We start from the raw sequence: 22,015 nt of genomic DNA on the forward strand, positions 1-22,015 counted from the left end.
CCTCGTCACTATTGCCAAACCTAACCCTAACCCTAACCCTAACCATCCCATCTGCAGGAGAAAGATATATGAGTGGAATTTAGAGGTAATTAAACCCATATTGGTGTTGGGTGATACCAACCTCTCGGCCATCCCTACTTTTCAGGATGAGAACATCCAGGTCGACAGTTTTCCTGAGGCTAACTGTCTTCACCTAAGGGGGGTGCTAGAGAAACTAACACCAAACCCAGACGTGAAACACGTGATTCTGTCTGTGGGTCTGGGGAACTGTCTAGACAGACAGAGGGCCAGCACTACCTGGAAGCAAGTGCGGCAGCTCGGGCAGTCCTGTGGCAAAGCTTTTCCCAGGGCTGCCGCCTATATGCCACTCATCACTTTCTCCGACAGACTAGATTTAGACCAACAAAAATTATTGGAGACTCTTAATATCAAAATTGATAATATTTCTCCCTTCCAGCCAATACCTGAACTGGATAGAATCCGATTCCGGGTCACAGAACAGGATCCGGTCCTTTGGACTCCTGGAACTGCACATAGAATGCTGAAATTATGGATTGATCATCTAATGATGTAAAGGGTTACGTATTCCCGGCTGATTTCCGGGGGGTAGATGAAGGATTCCTGGGGAGAGAAATAAAATATTATACATTAATACTACCAGGGATCATACATACATATTTCTACTTACCTGAAATGACCAGCAGGGGGAAAAGGGTACCTATGGAAAAGGAAACAAAAGGAAAAAGATCAATAGGGATCTCGAGTACAGGATATGAATTTTTACTTACCTGTATACCTACCTGGATACCTACCTTTATGGGAACATAATCCTCCTCTTCACCTTTTTTCTGGGGATAAAAAAAACCATCAAATAAAAACATGAGACTTGTGCCAGTGCAACTCTAGCCCAAAATTGGGCTAAGACTTCCACAAACCTAACCCAGCCAGAGCCTAGTCTAGTGTTTTATTTTTTGGAAAATAATTTTAAATTCCCCCTTGCTCTATCTTTGGAGGTTTTAGATAGGAATTAAGTTATTGGTAACTTTTACAAAGAAAGTGTTGGGCCTAATTAAGCCTTGATTGAACACAAGAAGGTGTGAGAGGGGTATGGCAGATTGGCCAATAGAAACCACAGGAAGTGGCCAAGCCCCCTCCCCTCCTCCACTACTTAACTTCCTGTCTGCCTCATCCAACTCAGTTCTCCTCTGAGGAAGCCTTGTGAAGGTGAAACGTTAGGAGCTCTCTCTTTTATTATTTTACTCTTTTACTCTTTTATGGGGGGCAAAAACTTTTAGAGTGCATTTTATCCTATGGTTTTATTCAGAGTGGACCCAGTCCATCTTTGAACTTTTTTTAGTCCTTTGTTTTAAATAAACAGTTGCAGATCTTTGCACCCAGTACTTGGCACTTTATGAGCAGGGGAGAAAAAACCCTGGTTGGCTCAGTTCCCTCTTTGTGTGTGTGTGGGTGTGTGGTGCACTTACCTTATTCCTGGTTTGGAACCTTTTGTTCAAAAAGCACAGTGTGCAGTTCTAAAGGGACTGACCAAGGAAGGGGCCATCTTTACCCTGCACAGGTGTCATTGGGGCAAAAAAAGACAACCCTTATAGTAAGGGCTCTTTTTAGAAAGGCTTTTCTAAAAGCCAATCATTTTCTATCTGCAATTTAAAGGACTAAATAGGAAAACACCATAGGTAGTAGATGCATTTTATTTGTCTGAACAATTTTTATTGAGACATTTTAGACATACTTTTAGCAATTTTAGCGGTTTCAGTTTTACCAGGGAGTATGGAAGTGGGACCAACGGAAAATGGGGGAAATAAACCCAAATATCTGAACGTCCCACTGGCTAAAAGATATTTTAAAATTCTCCAGGCCTTGCATCATACAGAGATCCTGGATAATTCCATCTCTAAAGGATCCTGCCCGAAAGGGATGCAAAGACAGGTTAATAAGTTAACAACATTTATTAAACCTGCGTCTCCCTCTCTTAACACCACCACCAAGGTGAAAATCAACACCAATAAGTGGTTAGAGGGGAACCTGGAAATTTTAAAATGTCATTATAATGATATGTTGGTTTTCTTACTGGGTGACTTACCTGGGATGGATGAGGAGGCTCTTCGAGTGGCGGTGGGCTGGGGAAGGTTGAGATATAAACGCAAATTCACAATATCATCAGTGAAAACATTGCGGGAATTACTTACCTCTCCAGGAGAAGATCCACCTTCTCCGGCCCACCGTCCGATGAGTCCAGAGGACTTCCCACCATTGCCTGCGTCCATGGATACGGGGGTCCTAACTCCAATAGAGGAGGACTCCGACACCGGTGTAGTCACCCAGGGGGATGGACACTTACCTTCAGTGGGAACAGGGGGAATTCCGGTGACCTCTGGAACATCTCCTGTGGGGAAAAGAAAGAACAAAAAACTGTTACATGGGTTAAGCACAGCTGAGACCTCCCTACTTACCTTTAAAGAGGCCCTAAATATTACATCTGGGGTCTCCGAAATTGTGAGGGAGAGGGTTCAAGTTGGCCCCAGTAGTAGCAGTGAGGTGGTAACTAGCCCGGCTAATACCAACCCGCCCCCTACAGTGGAGATCAGTTGGCATCCCAAAGTGATGCTGAAGCGTTTGAGTGACAGTTTGGTGGACAAAAGGGGTCCTAATTCTGCCCCTACCCCACCTCCTAACCCCAACCTTTCCTTCCCCATTTCCAACCCCACCCCTCCCCCCCCACCAAATCCCATGGTGGGAACTAGGGGCTTCCTGACCCCTGATCCTAACCCCAACCCCTCCTTTCCCATGCCTAATCCCAACCCTCCCCCCCCCTCCCCTTATCCCCTCCCCCCTCCCCTTGACCCCACTGACCTGCTCACTGACCGTCAGTTGCCTCCGGAACTCTCCTTGCGGCTGGAGCCAACGATCCATCCCATCTGCAGGAGAAAGATATATGAGTGGAATTTAGAGGTAATTAAACCCATATTGGTGTTGGGTGATACCAACCTCTCGGCCATCCCTACTTTTCAGGATGAGAACATCCAGGTCGACAGTTTTCCTGAGGCTAACTGTCTTCACCTAAGGGGGGTGCTAGAGAAACTAACACCAAACCCAGACGTGAAACACGTGATTCTGTCTGTGGGTCTGGGGAACTGTCTAGACAGACAGAGGGCCAGCACTACCTGGAAGCAAGTGCGGCAGCTCGGGCAGTCCTGTGGCAAAGCTTTTCCCAGGGCTGCCGCCTATATGCCACTCATCACTTTCTCCGACAGACTAGATTTAGACCAACAAAAATTATTGGAGACTCTTAATATCAAAATTGATAATATTTCTCCCTTCCAGCCAATACCTGAACTGGATAGAATCCGATTCCGGGTCACAGAACAGGATCCGGTCCTTTGGACTCCTGGAACTGCACATAGAATGCTGAAATTATGGATTGATCATCTAATGATGTAAAGGGTTACGTATTCCCGGCTGATTTCCGGGGGGTAGATGAAAGATTCCTGGGGAGAGAAATAAAATATTATACATTAATACTACCAGGGATCATACATACATATTTCTACTTACCTGAAATGACCAGCAGGGGGAAAAGGGTACCTATGGAAAAGGAAACAAAAGGAAAAAGATCAATAGGGATCTCGAGTACAGGATATGAATTTTTACTTACCTGTATACCTACCTGGATACCTACCTTTATGGGAACATAATCCTCCTCTTCACCTTTTTTCTGGGGATAAAAAAAACCATCAAATAAAAACATGAGACTTGTGCCAGTGCAACTCTAGCCCAAAATTGGGCTAAGACTTCCACAAACCTAACCCTAACCCTAACCCTATACCATAGGCAATAGATGCACTTTATTTATGTCTAAACAATTTTATTGAGACATTTTAGAAATACTTTTAGCAGTTTTAGCGGTTTTACTTTTTATAAGGAGTATGGAAGTGGGACCAACAGAAACAGGAAACGGGAGAAACCATCCCAAATGCCTGAATGTCCCACTGGCCAAAATCTATTTTAAACTTCTCCAAGCTCTGCATCACACAGAGATCCTGGATGATTCCATCTCCAAGGGGTCCTGTCCAAGAGGGATGCAGAGGCAGGTTAATAAATTAACAACTTTTATTAAGCCTGCGTCCCCCTCGTCTGAAACCACCAGTAAGGTGAAAATCAACACCAACAAATGGTTAGAGGGGAACCTGGAAATTTTAAAACGTCATTATGATGATTTGCTGGTCTTTTTACTGAGCGACTTACCTGTGATGGATGAGGAGGCTTTCCGATTGGCGGTGGGCTGGGGCAGGTTGAGATATAAACGCAAATTCACAACAACATCAGTGAAAACATTGCGGGATATACTTACCTCCCCGGGAGAAAGTCCATCTTCTCAAACCCTCCAACCAGATCCGGAGGCCTTTCCACCATTGCCTGCATCCACAGGGAGAGGGGGCACAGCCCCAACCAGGCTGGGGCCCCCCATCAGTGTTGTCGCCCAGGGGCATGGATACTTACCTTTGGTAGGGATGAGGGAAACTTTAGAGGCCTCTGGAACATCTCCTGTGGGTAAAACAAAGAACATCAAAGGGTCACATGGGTTAAGCACAATTGGAACTACCTTACTTACCTTTAAGGAGGCCCTGAACAACACATCTGGGGCCTCTGAAATTGTGAGGGAGAGGGTCCAAGTTGCCCCCAGTAGTGGCAGTGAGGTGGCAATTGGCTTGGCTATTGCCAGCCCACCCGCAGGATTGGAGACCAGTTTCTCTCCCAAAGTGCTGTTGACGCGGCTGAGTGACACCGAGGTGGATCTAAGGGGTCCTAATCCCACCCTGACCCTGAACCCTAACCCCAACCCTCCCTTCCCTATACTTAACCCTCCCCCCTCCCCAAACCCCATGGCGGAGGAAAGGGGACTTAACCCCTCCCTGACCCCTTATCCTAACCCCAACCCCTCCTTCCCCATACCTCACCCCAACCCTCCCTCCTCCCCCCTCCCCCTTTCCCTTCCCCTTGACCCTACTTACCGTCACGCTCTCAGCCAGTCACAGCCAAAGGTCCTCCTCAGAGAGGAGCCCGTTATCCATCCGACCTGTTGGAGGAAAATACATGATTGGAATCTAGACGTAGTGAAACCCATAGTGGTACTGGGGGACAAGAATCTTTCGGCTATCCCTACTTTTAAGGATGAACATATCCAGGTTGACAGTTTCCCAGGGGCAAACTGCCATCATTTAAGGGGGATACTGGAGAAGCTGACGCCGAACCCAAACACAGAACATGTGATTCTGTCAGTGGGGATGGTGAACTGTCTGGATAGACAGAAACCCAGGACCACAGTGAAACAGCTGCAGCAGCTTGGGAAAACCTGTCAAAGGAAATTTCCCAAAGCCGTGATCTACGTGCCACTCATTAATTTTTCAGACAGGTTGGCTAAGGACCAGCAAAAATTATTTGAAGCTTTTAACGCATACATTGCTTTTAATGCATACATTGATAATGAATCTCCTTTTATAACGTTACCTGAGATGGATCAACGCCAATTCCAGGTAACGGGACGGGATCCGGTTCTCTGGACCACTGAAACCGCAGAGACAATGTTAAAATTATGGATTGGTGATTTATTAATATGAACATCTAAAGGTTGTATACCCCCTGCTGTCTTCCAGGTGGGAGGTGAGGGATTCCTGTGGAAGGAGAAAAAGTGATTTAACAATATCAGGAATCAGAAAAAAGTGTATATATGCACATACCTTCTTACCTGGGATACTTACCTGTGGTGACCAGTGGGGGGCAGAAAGGTTCCTGTAGGACAAAAAAAGAAAGAAGATCAACACAGATCTACAGTATAGGGTATTTAGTCTTTTACTTACCTGGGATACTTACCTACTAGGATACCTACCTTGATGGGAATATAATCCTCCTCTTCACCTTTTTCCTGGGGATGAAAAAAACCATAAAATATAAGCATAAGACTTGTGCCAGTGCAACTCTAGCCCTTGATTGGGCTAAGACCTTCCCAAACCTAACCCTAACCCTAACCCTAACCCTAACCCTGACCGCCAACGAAGACTGAGACCTGACAGTCAATTTAACTTAAATTTCAGACAACAATGTTTAAACCCATATCATCCTACCTATATAACCACCCTTATCAACCTTCCCCCACTTCAGCCTGCCTCTTGGGAATTTAGGAATTCCATAGCCTTCAGTCTTAAAGTCTTCGGACGCTGTTTATCACTCAACCCCGGAGGGGTAGTGTTTTTCGGACTGACATTTTATTCTTCGATTGTCATAAATGGAGTAAATATCCTAAGCCAGTCTCGCCAAGCCTCCTTTAAACCGCTAAAGTAACACTGATCACATTCAGGAACCCAAACTAAAACCATTACTCGGACCCTACACCTAAACCCAACCTCTAGGTATATTACCTCAACTTAACCTGGGAAACTTGTACCTAAACCCAACCCTCTTGTGACCTCGGACCTGACGGATGGTCTCTCGAATAACCTTAGCCTTATCCCGACCCCTAACCCTAACCTCAACCAATTGAAACCCATATCTAAACCCAACCAGCTGTGTCCGATACCCAAGACGAAACCCCATAACCCTAATCCCAACCTTTTTTCCCCCCCCTAGAAAAACCCAACCGTTGAAGACCCCTACCCAAATCCTACTCCCCCCTGGAACTCCCCTCCCCGCCACCCCCCTCCCCTCCCCGCCACCCCCCTCCCTTCCCCGCCACCACCCCTCTCCCCCCCGCCGCCCCCTCCCCTCTCTCCCCTCGCCGCCCCCCTCCCCTCTCCCCCCCGCCGCACCCCACCCCTTTCTGCCCTCTCCTCCCATCCTAGGAACTCCCTCTTGGATGGTAGGTAGAGACTGACCGAAGCCCTGTGGGCAACAGCGTTCCTCGCCCCGTGGGTGTCGACGCTGTATGGTCACACACGTATATATGTTCCCGCCGCCCCCCTCCCCTCCTCCCCCCCGCCACCCCCCACCCCTTTCTGCCCTCTCCTCCCATCCTAGGAACTCCCCCTTGGATGGTAGGTAGAGACTGACCGAAGCCCTGTGGGCAACAGTGTTCCTCGCCCCGTGGGTGTCGACGCTGTATGGTCACACACATATATATTCCCTCACTCCCCCGCCACCCCCTTCCCACACCACCCCTCTACCCGCCACCTCTCATCCCTTCCCTTCTTCCCCCCCCCCCCCCCCCCCCCCCCCCCCCCCGCCACCTCTCATCCCTTCCCCGCCCCCCACCCAAACGGATTTAAGATTTTCTGATCCATATCTCAATACTTTGGCTCAATATATAGGAGGAAAGTCTCCGGACAACAGTATGTCACCCCTGTGGGATGCTAATACTGTAAGACTCCTAATGTTTAGTTCCTAACCAACGGACTATTGCTTACAATTCATTTCCTTATACCTTACTCTCTTTCCATTTAAGGGGTTGGAGTGAGTGGGTTTTCAGGTGCGCGTGCCTTAATGGGGTCTCACCTGAACTGTGGTCCCGTCGGGGTCCCACAGGGTGTTTCCTCGTCATTACTGCCACACCTAACCCTAACCCTAACCCTAACCCGATTCTCACATTTGGCGTTAATTCTCACTTCTACTTGACTGACAAACGCTGTGACAGCTGTATTTATTTTACCAATAGGAGGGTTGAAGTCTTGTGACGATGGTATATCATCCAGAGGGATGTTAATGCTGATGGGCTCCTATTTGCTAAAAAGGTCAGGTTTGACAACAAGAAAGCACAACAGTTGAAGAGGACTTGGACATTGGATGAAGACTAATGGAAAGGTCAGGTTTGACAACAACATTTGAAGAAGACTTTGACACAGGATGTTGGAAGAGGACTTGAACACAGGATATTGGATGAAGACTATGATCCCTCTCAACACCTCCCCTAAACCCCCCCCACACTCCCTTCTCGCTCCCCGCCACCCCCCACCCCTTTCCCTGCCCCCGGCCAACCCCCGCCCCCGCCACCCCCCCACCCCTTTCCCCGCCCCCGGCCAACCCCCGCCCCCGCCACCCCCCATCCCCCGCCACCCCCCCATTCCCCCCCCCCCCCCTTTTTTTACTCTCTCCTCCCATCCTGGGAATTACCCCTTGGATGGTAGGTAGAGGCTGACTAAAGCCCTGTGGGCAACAGTGTTCCTCGCCCCGTGGGTGTCGACTCTGTATGGTCATATCATAGATATATATATATTCTCACACTTCCCTCATTGTTTTCCCCACCCCTTTCCGCACCACCCTTCAGCTCTCTTCCCCCACCCTCTCACCACCCTCCAGCTCTCTCCCCCCGCCACCCCCACCCAAAGAATTTCCGGTCCATACTTCAGTATTTTGGTTCAATATTAGGAGGAAAGTCTTCGGACAGCAGTATGTCAACCCTGTGGGATGCTAATACTGTCAGACTCCTATTGTTTAGCTCTTGAGCCGACAGACTAGTACTTGCAAATCAGTTCTTTTAGACCTTTAGAATATATTCTTTATTCCATTTCAGGGGTTGGAGTGAGAGGGTTTTCAGGTGCGCGTGCCATAATGGGGTCTCACCTGAACTGTGGTCCCGTCGGGGTCCCACAGGGTGTTTCCTCGTCACTATTGCCAAACCTAACCCTAACCCTAACCCTAACCCTATTAGATGTACAGTGTGTCAGAGAATATATGTGGGAGAAACTAAAAACTCATTGGGGGTTCGGTTAAAACAACACCTTTACCATATTGGAAGAGGCAGCAGAACCACTCTACTATATATACACTTTCAGACGCACTCAACAGATAGCTTACAGATTATTGGCCTGGAAACTAATAACCAATGGACCAGACCTCAGCGAATGAGAATTGAAAAGAAATGGATTCAAACCTTGAATTCCATGACTCCATTAGGTCTTAATGAGAGGTAAATGTCCCTTCTTTTCTCTCTTCTCTGTCTGGCTGTTAGTCTCCATCTGGTGGCCAAATAAGGTCATTACCAACAGGGTTCTCTGTGGAACTCCCTATTCCAAAGAGAAAATAGACTGCATGGAGTGAAAATTAAAAACTATTGTAGGAATGTGTGTGGTACTTTTTTTGTGTGTGATGTAATCTACTTATGTCTAGAGATAGGTTTAAGGTTTTTTGACATACTATCTCTCTTAGATGTGTACCTTTAAATTGTTCATACATGAATCTCTATTGTAGTCACTCTTCATATTGGAATTGGGGATGGTTCAGACAACCTCAGACCTTTAAGTGTGCCTCCTTTGGTTGAAGTTAAAAGGCCATTAAGAAATGACTGTATTTGTGTGTATGGGTATGTGTAGGTATATATATGTGTGTATATATATATATATTTATGGGTGTGTTTACATGTGTATGTGTGTGTATATGGAAAACATATATGTAAAAAAATGCACTACTTACCTCTTGAATAGGATCATCCAGGGGGGTGGGGTGTCTAAAAAGGAAAAAAGGGACATACAAAACAAGTAAGAACATGAAAACAATTATCAATAACAAAAGGTATTCTAATATATTATATTAAATTTAAAATGTTTTCTACTTACCTGGGTTCCTGGGTACCGGTAGGGATGGGGTAATACGAGTTACTCCTCCTAGGCCTTCATGAAATCCTGTAATGAAAAGAAAAAATAGGGAACGGAATGACTTAGTTTGTCTTAGAAATTATGCATTCACTTTTATGAATTTATTTACAATAACTGATATTGGGAAACAGACCTATCAAGCACTTTTTTTATATATATAATTTTTTGTGTGTTTCTTGTGTGAAAAAATGTTTTTGTGGCACTTCACTAGGTCTTATTTCTCATTTATCTTATGATTTGGTTTGTATTTATATTTATTTATTTATTGATGAATTAACTTTGTTATTTATTAGTGAGGCATACGAAAGACTTACAGTCGGGCCTTCTCTGTTCCTTCCTTGTCCCAGGATTTATCCCTGCAGGGCCTGTATTCCTCTTACACCAACACACCCCACACACCTCCCACCCTCACTCTTATTCCTCCCCCTTAACCATACCTGCTTTCCTTCTCTCTTTGGTTTTTCTCTCTCTCTCCTCTCCCTTCTTCTCCCTCCTGCCTAAACCCAACCTTCCATTTCCCCCTTTTCCCCTCCCCCTTTTGTTAGTATTCCCTTCCCCACTTCCCTGACCCTAACCACAACCCAACCTACCCCCCCCTTTTCCCCTTTTCTTTGCCTAAACTCAACCTCCCCTTCCCTTTTCCTTTCCTGCCTTTCTTTCCCCCCCCTTCTCTCCCCCTCCCCCTCCCTCCCTTGACCCCTCCTTCTTTCTGCTCTTCCCCATCCCCCCAACCCTAACCATAACCTTTCCCCACCTGGTACCCCTCATTAATTAAGCACTTTTTAATATTCTTATCTGGAGCACTTTTTTCTACTGTGAATTTTTTTTTTTTTCCCCCTACCCTTATCTTCTTGTATGTTTTCTTACTCTTTTCCTTCCCCCCTTTTTTCTTCCTTAATCTTCTAATTTTTCACTATGGGTTTCTACATAGGTTTAGTCCCTGTGCCCGTGCACCCTGGGTGAATTTTTTTTTTTTTTTTTTACCTAGTTATTCCCCTTACCTAACCCTAACCCTAACCCATAACTGTTGATTTGTTTGCTTTTATTAAGTGATTCCTTTGTCTCCCGATATCTTGGGATATCCCGTGTGTGATATAGGATCATTTGTGATAATAGCCGAATTGATGCGGCCGCCATTTTGAATTACAGAAAAAACACAATGTATCTACTCCTCCTACAAATATTGTCCAATCTTCACCAAATTTGGCAGAGATTATCTGCAGACCAAGCCTCATAAAGTTCTAACATTGTTTTTTAATTTTCTAAACCGTTGGTCCGGTGCAGCCAATCAAATGGTGCAATTAAGACAGCAAACAGGAAGTTGGGTCGTATCTCTGCAAATCTTTGAAGGATTCATACCAAACTTGGTATAGGAACTCAGGGCCCTGTTCTTAAGAGGTTTTTTAAAAAGTTATTCCATTTGACCTGTAGAGGCACTGCAACTAAGCAAAACTTTGGGACAGATTATCTTCTAACCAAGTCTCATTTAAGTCATTACCTGTTTTTTTGTTTTTCTAAACCGTTTGTCCGGTACAGCTTATGTTTCCAAAACAGTAAGTGAAGTTATATCTCAGCAATGATTTGATGTCTTGATATCAACATTTGTACGTGGCCTCAGAAACACTTCATGCTAATGAGCAATACTTTTGTGCTCACGCTTTTGCTTCATTTTTAAACACGTTTTACAGTTAGTACCCAGTATATTATGAAATGCTTAACATCAATTGGGTCCTGATAGTAAACAATAGTTTAAAAGAATGATTCCCACTTGGGTGATGTTAACATAAAATGGTATGTTGTTTGTAGGTTACACCTTTTGCACAAAAGCATGAAGTGAAAGTAGTTCATGTTTGATTTACACTTTGTTACAAATTAAATGTTCCCAATTTGTAGTGTGATTTGTTTTTCAAGAAATTCAGATTGCAGTATAAATGTATTTATTGGGAAAATAAAATAAACATTAAAAAAAGATATGACAGTAAAATATCACAATATTAAATATCATTTTTCTTGTTATATATAGTAGCCTATCGATATTTCATCAATGAGACAGTGCAAATGATGTAGTCAAGGGTCAAATCATTTAGGTCAGATTAGGTTAGACACACACACAGCAGTGGAGCTGCCATGCAAGGTGCTTGCAAGCCCATCAGGAGCTACTGGTATTGTGTCTTGCTGAAGGACAGTTAGACAGAAGGAGTCTTGTGTCAAACCGCCAACCTTATGGTTACTGGAGGATCCTCTCTACCCGTTGAGAAACAGCCAACCTACATGAACCTTCGTATCATCACTGAGGCATGGGAAAGCATGATCACCTTCTAGGCACATTACAATACCGCCTAGTGTAAGACCATCCAAAATACAAGACATTTGACAAGTACAGTGGTTTCTTACACTAAACTATCACTCATATCAGTCATTTGCCATTCAGAGACATTTTGAGAAATAATTCCCCACATGATTGCTTCTTTTTAGAGATAGGAAAACAACATTAACAGTAAACACATACAAACGATTGCAAGCTTTGCAACTTTTGATTCCAGTGTATTTGGTTGTTTTCACTCCTTCTTTAAAGTGAATGAAGTCTATGAAGAGATTGCCAGATTTAGGGGCTAAATGTTCAGACGGTGGCTGTTCAATGCTGACAAAGATGACGTTGACCACATCTTTACTCCAGAAGCACCATTGTATGGTTTAGAAAATTGTGCGGTCATCCAAACCTGAGAATTAGAAGAGAGATATAAACTTAGCAAAACTATATGTGTGAGAATACAGGTGAAAGACAGCAACATACCCATTCACTAAGGATGTATAATACTGTATTTATTTTTAAAAATGGTCTGTTAAAAAATGTATACTCACTCTAGGTGTCTTTCTGGAGATCTCATGACTCGCGTTGCTCTGTCTGCTGTCTTCTCAGGGTTCAGAAGGTCCAATGTTTACTGAACTGAAATGTCTTGTAGCCCAAATACAACCATGACATAATTTCCAATCCATATTTATGTGGTTAATTTCACAAATTCAATTGTAATATTCAGTAAGATGTTGGAGAAAAATCTAATAAAAATAATGTCTAACCAAGTAAACTCCATAAGTCCAAAATCTTTTGGAAGAATACATTAAATTAAAAGTTAACTCTAAGAAATGTATTTCAAGTCTAGTTTAACATTCTTAATAAAACACAATAACTATGTACAATTTAACATTGCATTGTATAAAAAAAAAGAATTTAAAAGAAAGTAATATTTTGACTGTCTCAATGAATGACTAATTTAATTCCCTGTGTCTGTTATATATACCCATACCATCCCCTTAAGAAGCCGTCCAATGTTATGCTCTCCTTGCAACCACCCCCATTCCCACCCAAGACTATGTGGACGGTATTTGACGTAATCTTATATGTAAATGATCCTATATAAAACACACACAGAAAGTATCTTAATGGTCAATATCTTACAGATCAATTATGAACATATTACATGAGGGAAATAAGTATTGCTTCATGAAAACTGTAGTATGTCTGTACAACTTCAACAATAACATCTTCTGTGCCTTTAATGTATACATGGTCTATTAGCGTACCTTTTTCAGTTGTTGCTGCTTGGACATGTTGAGTGTATCCATGTTGTTCCATTAACTTTAGAATTGTAGATGATACAAAGACATCCTCATTAAAGTCTCCCATGATAACTCTCTTCCCTGGATGCTTCTCAAGTTCACAGATAACCTTTAACAGCTGTTGTCGAAACACGTCAATTTTATAAGTGCTAGGCCTGTACAACACGGCACCTGTCAAATCTACATGAGGTATTGCAAAATACAAACATTCTAAATTGCATTGTTCTGGAATCAAAACATTAATGTCAATGTTGTCTGAATAATACATACCAACTCCACCTCTTTGTTGTTGTTTCAGTTCTGTAAAGAGGGGCTCTGTGTCATCGTAACAGTTTGCTCTTGGATTGTGGTTGAAGCGAAATCCTGGAAGTTCTGGTAATTCTTCAGTGCCTACATTGAGCCATGTTTCAGTTAGGCAAATACAATCAGCTTTCATTAGAGTTTTATGGGAAGAAATATCTTGAAAGTGAGCTTTCAGACTCTGTATATTGTGAAGTGCTAGTGTACATGTATGGTTAACATTAGAGAAAACAGACTTTTCAAATGTAAACAGAGGCAAGCTTTTCATTGCCATGTCTATTTTGTTATTGCAATATATGCTTGACTCTTTAAAGTCCTCAATTATCAGTCCACTGAGAGTTTTCACACGACTCAAAGCAACATATGCTTGCCCGGCAGTAAAAATCTTTTTTAGTGATACAACAGCTTTTTCAACAGTGAGTCCTTGGACTTTGTGAACTGTGCATGCCCAAGCCAGTCTGAGGGGAAATTGACGGCGTACTCCACCAGCATTTGTGACTTTGTCCTCTTCTACCTCAATTAGCGTTGAACGTTCAGAAAACCTCACATTTGATTTTGATCTCTGAATCTTGCCAACATTTGGGTCGTCAAATTCTACATGAATAGCTGTGGGTAAATCATCATCTTGTTGACGTTTACTGATGTGGACAACTGTTCCAAATGCTCCATTGACAAGACCATCAGACACGTCTATATTCTTCTTCAACATCACTTTTGCTCCAATTCCCAATGAAACACAATCCGACAAACAGGAATTGAAAATGTTTGTGTGAAAGCCTACTTTCTGTTCCATTCTTCCAGTTTTAGGATTACGGACAAAATCTTGAGCTGGTATACTGATTGCGTCAAGACAGGTCTGTTGCAGTCTCTGGATGTTATATTTATCAACCTCTGCGTTTGTAGCAAATATGTGAATGTCACTACATTCTTCACCTGTTTCGCACTGCTTTAATGTGAGAACATCATGGCTACTTAGAGCTTCTTTCTTTTTACGAACTCTCAGGCGATTCAACATTTCCGCAAAGGTTGCATTTTGCTGTCTGACTACTTTAGTTAGTTCTGCAACTTCAAAGTTGTTGTCCCACAAGTTGGCTCCGTTGTTATCAGCAAAGAGAGGAGTGCCTTTTACAGGTGGCAACTGATAGAAATCACCCACAGCAACAATGCAGACTTTTCCAAAAACAGAGTAATCACCAGTCTGCTTGATTTGACGCAATCTACCATGAACATAGGCTAGAAGGCGGTGGTCAACCATGGACACTTCATCAATGATGAGAATTTGCAAGTTGCCCATTTTGGTTCTTAAAGAATTTACTTTATCATCACTTAGAGGTTGATATGGCAATCTGATATTGGCACCGATGGAGAATGTGTTGTGAATGGTTGTTGCACCAATGTTATATGCAGCCACACCGGTTGATGCTGTTAAAATGACGGTGGCATCATCAGGACTTTCAGCAAGTTGAGATAACAGTCTAGAGGATTCATAATGTATTGCTTTGACTAAATGGCTTTTCCCTGTTCCTGCTCCACCTGTAATAAACAATCGAAATGGTTCAGGATTTTGTCCAAGCAATTTATCTAAACACCACTGACGAACATGATATAATATTGCAGACTGCTCCTCGTTTAATGACCGTAGTAAATGCAATGCATCCTCTCTGGGCATTGTCACATGATTTGTTTCAAGAGTACATGTGGTTTGTGGGCGTGCTGACAGATCCGGAATGAGTTCCTCATCATCATCGTCATCAGGCATGACCTTATCTTTCATCAGTTCTAAACAATAAAGACGCTCGTTTTCAGTTTCAGGACATATTTGAGCCCAGGCATCTTCCAAGTCAATGTCATCTTCCAGCAACTGTTTGGCTTTATCGATTTCATCGCTTTCTTTTTCAAATAAAGCTTTGTTAGAATCAACAATTAACTGCACTCTTTGAATATCACTGCCACATTTTACTGCACCATTTTTGTAGAAATCCTCGTAGGAAACAAACTGTGACGGCTTAAGGTGAATGTCATCATAATATGGCAAAAAAAGTTGCAATAACGAATGAAAGTACTTTTCTGGGTTTTTTGTGGGAGAAAATCTGGGATACCTCACAACAGCAGGTTCAGTTCGGGTCCTTTGCTTCAAAAATCCACAGTCGTTGTTTAGCTTGATTATGTTATCTGAATTTTTTGCAGTGGAAACTTGTGACTTTGAGAGTACTCTATATTCAGAACAAAAACTGGCAAGGCATAGACTTTCTAATGGTGCTGTCCTGGGTCTGTTCTTATACCTTTCAACTATATTGGTCATCCAAAGACTGTTTTCATCATCACTCACTTGATGTTGAGATTTATTTTGGAGTATGTGCAAAGGCAAACTCATCCTAACAGGGTTCTCTCCAATAGGTATATACTGTACTTGACGAGAGCATTCTTTCAAGTGCATATGTGTTAATCGATACACTGCCTCTTGGGCTGAGACTTCTCTGTTGTGAAGATATACACTTCCCAGCTGTTTGAATGCTGCTTTTGCATCAAGATTCCCATGCATTCCCTCATTTTGTGCACGTTGTAACAGCAATCCCATTTCTTGTTCTGCTTTTGTGATATGTCAGTATATATACCACTACTGAAAAAGCATCTGTGACATACTGAATATCCATATTGCCTTGCCATGCACGCAATAAGTCTTTGTTGTACTGATTTACCCAAATGTCTTTTGGACTTCGCTTTAGCACAATGTTTTTCTTTTTGGAACATATGTTGTATGCTCTTTCAAACAAACCTTGATCAATTCCAATAGACTCAAAAAATACATCTGCTGAACTGAAATTCATATCAGGCTTTGTCAACGCAGTTTTGACTTTCTTCATAATTCCAGTTCCACTTGTATTTTCATCTTTGCCATTCAAGTCCTCTGAGTTACCTCCTCTTGTGACAAAGGTATGGTTGGATGGTGGTCGTGGGAAATTAAATCTGCACACTGTGTTTTTCTTACGACATGTCTTGGAATGTCTCGTGCTGTGTTTCTGCACACAATTCACAGTCTCATAAAGCTCTGGGTCAGTCTCAGGTAGAGTCTCACAAGTGATGTAGGTATCTATGAAATGTGCTACTTCAGCATCACTTTCTTTGTCAATCTTAGGAGCATTCTCAACCCAAAAAAGACAGTGGACATGAGGTGAACCACGTTGTTGAAATTCAACACGGTAAAAGAAGTCTTTTATTTTCCCAATGGGTTCAGCTGGAGACATGATTACATCACGCAGAAAACAATGCCACCTGTGATCAAACATTCTTGCTGCTGTGACAGGATTGCGTCGTATAAGACCACATTTTTCCGACCAGTCAAGCTCATCAACATTTAATTGTTTTCCTTCTATTCTCAGGATAGAGTTCAGCATTTCAGGCCATCTCAAATCAGCAGAGCTGAAAGATGCAAAGAAAGTGGGTATGGAAAGCTGTCTTATCATGGTAAAAAGGTCTTTCTGTACTGACATCCAGTATGGAGGTGTGCCACAAATTCCTCTTAAGAACTTGTATCCTTCATTATTACGTAATATTTGACGTAGCGAGTCTGAGTTTGTTAGCATGTCTTGTGTCATCTTTTTCATAGACAAACCTTCACCTTTGCGTAATGCAACTGAAACACTAGACACAACTTGATTAACTTCTGATATGTACTGTGCATAAAAAATGAAGTCTGTGTTCTGTGCGAAACGGCCATCGGCATTGAGTATGCGTGCATTCAGGTAACGTGACAAAGTTATTTTTTCTTCTCTTTCAGTATGTAAAGTAGGCCCACCAGTAGGATAGAGGACAGGGAAACATTTTGCTTCATTGGTTTGATCTGTTAGCAATCTAACAGGACTGTTGCCTTCACCTGGTGCCACATTTAGGATGTCCTGGAAATGCTGATCAATTATCTCTGAACCCAGATCAACCGGCTGTAAGGATGTATCTGACAAAAGTCCATTCTGTCCTTCAATATATGTCAAATCTTCCTCTGGTGGCTCTTCAGGAGTATTGTCTTCATTACTTTCTTTTACTGTTTCACCTTTGTTATATACCTCTTTCTCAGTATCATCAGTTTCATTCAGAGTATTGACCCAGTCTTCATTGAACTTTACATCATCATACAATTTATTGTGTGTCATTAAATATTTCAGAGCATATCTGACACGGTCAGTATGGACATACATGTACTCATAATGCCCTTTGTATGTCAATTTTCTTTTCAGTTTTACTCTTATCATTTTGTCGTCACATTCATGTCTCGGAAGTATGTTTGTTACATCTGCGTTATTGATAGGAACAGAGACACAGGGGCCATGACAAGCTCTCTGGCGACCACGGGGCAAACACAGCAATTTCATAAAAGGAATATGACGTGCAATCAAATGATGCTCTAAAGAGTTTAGACACTTAAGTTCCGCTGGAATTTCCTCCAAATACATGTTATTGGCAACACTCTGGTCTGGAAGTTTTCCACAAAGTATTTTCCGATGGCATGTATAGCAAATCCATAATGTACTTGATGGATTGTCAGACAAATGGTTCTCATGCTCACTTTCAACATCACACACATGTAAATATTTAAGTGTTATACACCTGTCAGCCAATGCAGCAGTTTTCTCTCCTTTGTTTTCATAGCAAAGTCTTTTACACTCAACAACTTGTTTTCGGAAAAGTAAAAGATGACACACAGCATACATACTCTGGACCTCTGCTGACTTCTTGGCGGAAATGACTTATAGCAAAATCCAAATTTTCTCGTCTCTTTTGCCACCATGCATAGTCCTCACAGCTTCTTTGAATTTTATTTACACTGATATTTTCATTTTCTTGGTACTTGTTCTTGTTATGCTGTTTGATTTGATTTTGAAAAATTGTATTTCTTCTGTATTTATTACGACCATAATCACGGACAGAAGACTGAAATTTTCTGTTTGTCTTGTATTTGGTTTTGGAAAATGTTCGCACAGTTGCTTGAAAGCTAAGATTCTTCCTGTATTTACTTTTAGAGTATGCTCGTACACTTTCTTTAAAATCAACATTCCTTCTGTATTTACTTGTAGAGTATGCTCGTACACTTTCTTTAAAATCAACATTCCTTCTGTATTTACTTTTAGCGTATGCTCGTACACTTTCTTTAAAGTCAAGATTCTTCCTATATTTACTCTTCCAGTATTCACGTCTGAGTTTCTGAAATTCACGATTTGTCTTATATTTCCTCAAATAATTATCCAGCTTATATTTTTGCGACTCTTTGTGATATTTATCTTTAAGAATTTTTAGTTTTTGCTCTCTGTAATCAGAATTATTCCAGTACTGTTCGCGTTCTTTCTTAGCTTTCACGTTTTCTCTTCCATCCATTAATTTCCTTTTCCTTAAACGTGTCTTCAAAAGATCAATCTCTCCAGGCTGACACATTCCTGCACAAACATTTTGTGCATCTCTCTGTTTAACACATTGTACAACTTCATAATGGTTGCCTGTGTGGTTTAAGAAGATACCATTTTCTGTGCATGACTGTGGATTTGTAGTTGTGGGCCGGTGTGCATTCCATCTTCCATCATTAAAAGTCATTATAGTTGTGTCTAAAAAGTCAGCTGCAGCATATATGTCAATCTCGGTTGCCCATGAACCACAGTAATACATTCTTGACTTGGTCACGTAATCCTTTACAGATGTGTACTCATCTCTCAAATATAATTCAAACTTAGAACTGTTCTTTTCAAGGTGTTGCACGACAGACCGTCTAATTTTCAGATGCTTCTCTTCATTCTGACATATGCTAAAAGATAGGCTACGATAGAAACAGTTTCCATCTGGCTTTATATTCTTAATTTGACAAGGACAACCCATGACATCAACGTTTGTTGCTACGGTAGTCTGAACGTTTTCATTAACAAGTTTTAAAAGTGCGCACAATACATCCTGATCCTGACGTGTTAAAGGTTTAAAATGTTGTTTCTGAACTCTTACATCGCTAATAATGACATCTGTTCCTTTACTTGTTTGAATGGGTATGTCTGTCATTGTTTTTGATGGCAGCGTCTCTCTCGGAAGGACTTCTTTGGCTCGTTTCCTAAGACGGAATGAATTTTTCGGTTGACGCTGAGGTTTCGGTACAGAGTGATTGAGAGGCTTGTCATTTTTCAGAATAAAGGTTGTAGGTTGAACGGCATTGTGGTCTAGGCTGTTCTTACTTTGTGCACTGTGTTTATTTGTGGTATCAGATCTAACGGCATATACTTCAGGCATGTCAACACTTTGTTTGGAAACATCACTAGAAAACCCATCATCACAAACCTTAGGCTTCTGCTTCAGAACATCACTGTAGAGTGCTGTGCTTGAGAATACATCAGCAGTGGCAGCAGCTTTCGTTTGCACAGGATCTTTTGTGCCATTTCCAGTAGTTGACTTGACTACCTGCTGTCTGTACACCTTACCATTTCCTTTCACAACATCACTGTACAGCAGGCTGCTGTTTGGAGAGATCGCTGTGTTTACCATGTAACTGGAAGATGTACCTGCATCATTACACATTCCATACAGCTCTGCACTGACAGCAATCATGACTGCTTCAACTCCAGTTATCTCAAAGCGTGGTGTATTTTCTCCAACTGAGCTTGCAAAGTCAAAAACATACCTGAACAGAGATTCAGCAGAGCTAAAATATGCAACAATACTTGCCATATGTTGTTTCTTGTTAACATTTCTATTAGCATGTGAATCAATTAGCGCAAACCATGTTCCCTCTTTTACAATAGTACATGTATTAGCACAAATGGTTAAGAGACATGCGTCATGACTCAACAGTGTTCGTTGTAATGCTACATCAAATGGCATGGCAACATCACATACAGCATGGTCGTAATCCTCAACATGAACAAATCCAGTAAACGAGTCAGCAAAGTTTAATCTGAAATCAGAATTCCACAACCTATGTCTTGTTGGCAGTTCAGACACAGCAATGTAACCTCTTCCTCTGACATGGTCTCTTATTTTACCCTGAGCTCTCATTGATCTATACAGGCAAGTCCCTTTCACCAAAACATCATCTAAATCTTGAGTATTCCAAGTCAACACACTCTTAGTCTTGCTCTTCAAAACTGCAGTCAGACTGATGGCACCACACTGCTTGTTCTGTGCATCTCCAAACTGTGGATGACCTTGATGAAAGGATCCCATCAGCACTGATCTCTCTGGAAAAGTAACAGGTTTAGTCAAGGAGAAACCATCATCAGTAACAGGGTGCTTGTTCACAGTGGTAGGCATTGAGTTAGTTGAAGTTAGTTTGTCTGTTTGACAAAGATGTACGGATACGGAGTCTGGAATCTGTGTACGGAAAGGGGTTGCACAAAGTCGTTGGTTGCCAGAGTTTGTAATAGTTTGTTGTTTTTCAGAGTTTGTAATAGTTTGTTTGTTTGTAGGGTTTGGTATAATTGGGTGGTTTTCAGAGTACGTTTGTTTGTTGGTAGAGTTTGGTTTAGTATGTTTGGCCTTGGGATAGGGAGGTGGCCCAACCCCCGATGGTTTTGCTTTTTTTTCACGAGGAAGTTTAACCTCAACAGGAGACCCGTGGTCCTCTGGAGCAGCCATCCTCTTCTTCGCTGCCTTGGATCGCTTGCTGGATTGTGGCATCTAAATAAACAAATAGAAAAAGCATCAGAAACTATGAAATGTCACATACCAGACTACTGCTTAACCATTTCATAATCATTATCATAACATCCTCAACAGTTCTAGTATACAGACTATTGAGATGGTTAGGATTCTCAAAACACCAATCTATTTACTTTAGACATCCAATACTTATCCTTTATTCTATTTATACTGTGTAAATTCAAATTGAAGTCTATAAAATGTAAACATACAGAAACACGCTTGACTAAAAATACAAATTAAGAAAAATGTATCTTTAAAGTGGCTTCAACGTTAACCTTAGGTTTCACCAAAATAATCATGACAGTTGCTCGCATAAAAGCAAACCTTACTGTCAAGATACTGCCAAACCACACATTAAAAATGATAAAAACATAGCCTATAAGATGGTCCTGTAGGTAAATTAAATTAAATCAACAGCATGGAGCAGGAATGGCTTAATGACAAAATACCCAAATACAAAATACTCTGAGCCCAACCATTGAATGTTCCCATAAGTTAATTTCCTGAAATGTAATAATTCACCAACCACATAACAGCAGTAACACTTTTCCCTCTACACCTATCAATCTTGCTTTCTTTATTCATATGCAAGGGTACAGTAAGTCACATCACATTCATCAATAACTTAAGCTTACCTTTACTACAGCAGTCACAAGTTTTATCTGGAAAAGTTTGCGTAAATGAAGGTTACTGTTAGTTTTCACATGATAAAGACCAATTGTTGGATAACTAATATGTTAACTAACGTTAACTTAAAAGCTAATTGCATTCCCAACAGAATAAACGATTCAAACTAATGAGAATCAGTTGCTATCAAAACGTGGCAATTGGCA

The 22,015-nt window shown here is 41.9% G+C and overlaps 1 long non-coding RNA gene across 2 annotated transcripts; it reads right to left on the reverse strand.

Moving 5' to 3' along the window:
* Nucleotides 1–12,227: 12,227 nt before the first annotated feature.
* On the reverse strand, nt 12,228–13,885 carry LOC124487774. 2 transcript variants are annotated; one of them, XR_006958529.1, is made up of 4 exons: nt 13,488–13,885; nt 13,182–13,335; nt 12,462–12,555; nt 12,228–12,319 (listed from the first exon to the last, which is right to left on the reverse strand). It is a non-coding gene; the product is annotated as an uncharacterized LOC124487774 (long non-coding RNA). The 2 variants fall into 2 exon arrangements; XR_006958528.1 differs by having other exon boundaries at nt 13,182–13,884.
* Nucleotides 13,886–22,015: the final 8,130 nt, after the last annotated feature.

This window comes from Hypomesus transpacificus, unplaced genomic scaffold (assembly GCF_021917145.1).
Source record: "Hypomesus transpacificus isolate Combined female unplaced genomic scaffold, fHypTra1 scaffold_100, whole genome shotgun sequence".
Taxonomy (NCBI): domain Eukaryota; kingdom Metazoa; phylum Chordata; class Actinopteri; order Osmeriformes; family Osmeridae; genus Hypomesus; species Hypomesus transpacificus.